This window comes from Pseudopipra pipra, chromosome 10 (assembly GCF_036250125.1).
Source record: "Pseudopipra pipra isolate bDixPip1 chromosome 10, bDixPip1.hap1, whole genome shotgun sequence".
NCBI lineage: Eukaryota > Metazoa > Chordata > Aves > Passeriformes > Pipridae > Pseudopipra > Pseudopipra pipra.
This window is the reverse complement of record NC_087558.1, coordinates 6,768,280-6,772,189: the sequence shown is the minus strand read 5'-3', so window position 1 is coordinate 6,772,189 and position 3,910 is coordinate 6,768,280. Positions and strand designations below refer to the sequence as shown.

Sequence of the window (3,910 nt, the reverse complement as noted above, 5' to 3'; positions counted from 1 at the left end):
TGAGAAAGGCAGAAGGGTATGTTTGGAAAGGAAACCAATTTTTCACAAGTTCCTCCCTCCACAGCGGGAGACCACAGACTGAGAAGAGCTGACTACCCTTCCGGTAGCAATAATGCAACTGTGCTATTCATAGCGAGACAAAAAAACACCAGCTGATTTTCTTTGCATCATAATCTGGTAACCTCGGAATTAACCTTGCTGGACACAGATCTGTTAACTTTCACCATGCTGCTCCCATTAAACTAGTGAAGTCTGGGACAGAAATAGCTGCCCACAGCTGTTATGAATTGATATATTCCCTGATGATGCTTGGCATTGCCTGCAGAAAAAAGTTTCTTATTTTATTCTCTGCCACGAAGTCAATCTTTTTTTTCCTTTTTTTTTTCTTCCTATTTTTAATATTCTTTCATTGCAAACTGATGGTATTAGACTGCTGTGCTATGCTTTGCTTGGAATGGAAAGCAGACACGCTTCTTGAGTCTGCTCTGCAATGGTAACTTCATACCTGATGTTTTTGGTTTAGGAAAGGAAGGGTGGAAGGCACTGGCCAGGGCTGCAAAGCTGCAAGTGCATCAAGTTACACTGGAGTGTGCCCTGAACTTCCAGCGCTGACAAGGAGCTACAGACCCTGAGATATCCCCTGCCCAGCTGGCAATGACAGAGAGAAAGAGATAGATCCACTTGAGGCCACATCCAGATCACACACAGAGGCAGCCACAGGTTTAGTGTGTGCTCAGAACAGAAATCTCCAAATCTGCAAATGGCAGAAAAACGGCAAAATTCCCAAATCTGCAAAGCCACCACTGGAAACTGTTTTATGTATGTACCAAGCAGATCTTAAAAACACATTAAGGTCTCTTTGATCTTTCCCACACCTGCTTAGGACTCTTGGGGGTGGCCATCACAGCTGAAGGACATTTAAGCACTGGTTGAATATCACATCCACAAAGTAAAGCTTTCATATAGCTTTTTGAGCCCTGGTTGAAAACTGACTTAATTATCAACAGTCACACTGTGTCCTTGGGACATACAGCATGTTTACTGAAAACAAAGTAAAGGAAGATGTTTAAAGTGAAAACAGTGACAGCAAAAACCCACATGAACTCTTGACTTGATGGCGAGAACATATGTAGGGCACAGACAAAGCAACCCATGTGTCAGATCATCTGCTCAGCGCTTGGCAATGAGACACCCAGGCATGAGGGACCTGCCTGACACCCTCGTGGATTACAAAACACCCAAACTGGCACTGTGTGAAGCCTCATCACTGCAGGGCACCCTAGGGTGGCAACTCATCCCCACACCCACCCAGATCCAGTACCACTGGTACAGGTGTGTCCTGTGCTGTCTGCACAAAAGCTCCAGATAACTCATGTTTTCTGATCTTCTGCCCCTTGCTCGATGCATTGCTCCTTTGTTTGCCTTCCCTTGCCCTGCATCTAGAGCAGAGATTACAAGCTGCACCATCAGCAGCCCAGTAAGGTCTAAGTCATAAGGAAGGATCTGAGTCATCTCCCCAGGAGAGTATTTTAGCCATACATCATTGTTTGTTTTCAGGCAAACCCGTACAATTATGCAACATAAATTCTTTTAAAGCATTTGGGACTTCAGTTCAATTTAAAATCCTGTAGGCTTTATGGCCAGAGTGAGTGATTACTAAATGTGTGCATACAAATGAAGACTTGGGAAGACGCACGTGGGGAGGATTAAAGGGCATATGAAGCCTCATACACACACCAGGCAAGCTCTGGCCAGGCTGAACCAGAAGATGGGAGAGCTGAAGAGCCCATGTCAAAAGGTGGGTAATGATATTTGTGGCTCCAGAGCACAGTTTTGCTCTCCCAGTGCAGAGAGTGTTTTCTGAGAGCACAAGGCCTGACTGCAATCTCCTGCGAGTGCTTTTCCACAGTCTTCAGTAGAGCTGGGTGACTTTGCCTAGATTAACTCCTGATTTATGCTGGCTTAAATGGGAATTAAAATCTGATCTATTTCAAAACAAGGTTCAGCTACAACAGGATAGAGAGAGACATTAAAATGTCTCCAATCTAAGTACTTTCTCACTCCAGGGAAGTGTTAAGCCAGAGGCATAAGGCTGACTGTTTGCCCTCAGTGCCACAGCCCTGGCACCTTGAGGCCACTCCACTGCCCACTCTGTCACAGAGTTGCAGTGGGACTGTGGGGAAGTCACAGCCATTGCTGAGATGCTTTTACCACCACTCTCTGCCTCCTTCCCCTCCCAGAACAGGGAATCACACGTGGGTCTTGTCCCTTTGACCTTATAGGGTGACAAAGGCCCCTGTCTCACCTTCCTTTTCCTTTGCTTTAATTAACAGATGGAACACAAATCACCCCCTGCCAGCACAAATTCCATGTGAGCCTTTCTGGCGTGAGCAAGATGCAAACCCAGGTGTGTAACCTCGAAAGCTGCTCTGCATCCACACCCAAAGAGCTCAGCACCTGCGCTGAGCAGCAGCAGGACCTGTCCAGTGCCAAGGGTAATCACTGGGGCTCGTGGGGCAGGAGGAAAATGTGAGGAAACACAGACCCAACTCATTTCCCCAGTGCCCAGCTCAGCCTTGGCGTTCCTTGGTGCTGCCTGCTGTGGTGGAAAACATACCATTATTAAAATATTACCAGGAGCAGGATGAAAGAAATCTGTAATTCAGCACTTGCAAAAAACCCCAAGTTGTTAACAATATTTTTAAAGTTTTTATTATTATCATCCTCATCATCGCTACTATTTAAAGACCTAGTCACACGGTTGTGTGAGCCTCAGCCACCACTGTACAAACAAGGTCTTGGACCTTGTGAACTGCAGGGAAAGCTGGGAGCCAGGGATGCAACAACAGAAAGCAAAGAAAGAGATCCCAAAGCTGGGCTTAATGTTTTCTTTAAAATGTACTCTCATGATTTCGGGAGGGCTGGCAAATAAATCAGAGCTTGCAATGCCGGCTACCTATTTATTTCTCTCAGTATTACTTTTTTCCTCTTTTTTTTTTTTTTTAAGGGAATACACAGACAGATTTGTATCTCCACATTTATTTTTTACTTACACAGATGTAAACTCTGCTGAAGCTGGGGGAATTATTGACAACTGATACTGAGGCAATCCAAGGCCAGACCCTGACCTATTGATTTCCCTGGGATTGCACGGGACCTGTGCAGTTCATTGCAGAATACAGTCTTTGTTTTGTTTATTACTCAATATATAACCACGTGGAATAAAGGACACCGCAGAACTGAAGAAATGCCTGAGGATTTCTCTTTAATTGAAATCAGGACTAGGAACATCCTTGCAAATCAAGAGCAGTCAGCCTTTGAGAAAATTCACTGCTTTTGCAAAGTTTACTTTAAAATGGGATTTAGCTTTAACTCTTTGTGTCTCACACCAGCTCAGCTAAATAACTTCTAATGATTTCTCTGAAGTGGCTACGTGCTGCTTAATAGTCTGGAAACTTCCATGCACAACAGATGCTGGCAGGATTCTTGTTTATACTAAAACTGTGAACAGCAGCTGACAAAAATTAAGTGCATGTATTTAGTAGAGATACTCCTGATATGGGCCAAAATCCATATTTTTAAAAAAGCACCCCTGGATGCTCTTTTAAATCAGGAATTTGGTTCAGTCCAGTAAGAACCTATGGGCTCTCCTTGTAGGACTGTGACCTAGAGCTGAACTTTACTTAAGTTTGCCGATGCTTTAGATTAACTTTTAATTCAGAGCCCTCTAATTGCAATGGAGAGTGCAATGCAGAGAGCACTTAACTCCATCTGCAGTTTGGCTCCAGCTCCAGCCCTCTGAGAGTGTCCCAGCCCTCCATAAATGGGTACCAGCCACAGCAAGCAGAAGGAACATCTAAGCTCTGATGTCCTAATTGAAGTCCCGTCGTTTCCCACCCTGGAGCTGCCT

General features: G+C 44.7%; 1 long non-coding RNA gene across 1 annotated transcript; it reads left to right on the top strand.

The window, feature by feature from the left end:
* Nucleotides 1-466: 466 nt before the first annotated feature.
* Nucleotides 467-3,241, top strand: LOC135419484 (uncharacterized). Its single transcript, XR_010433019.1, has 3 exons — nt 467-1,798; nt 2,334-2,407; nt 3,058-3,241. It is a non-coding gene; the product is annotated as an uncharacterized LOC135419484 (long non-coding RNA).
* Nucleotides 3,242-3,910: the final 669 nt, after the last annotated feature.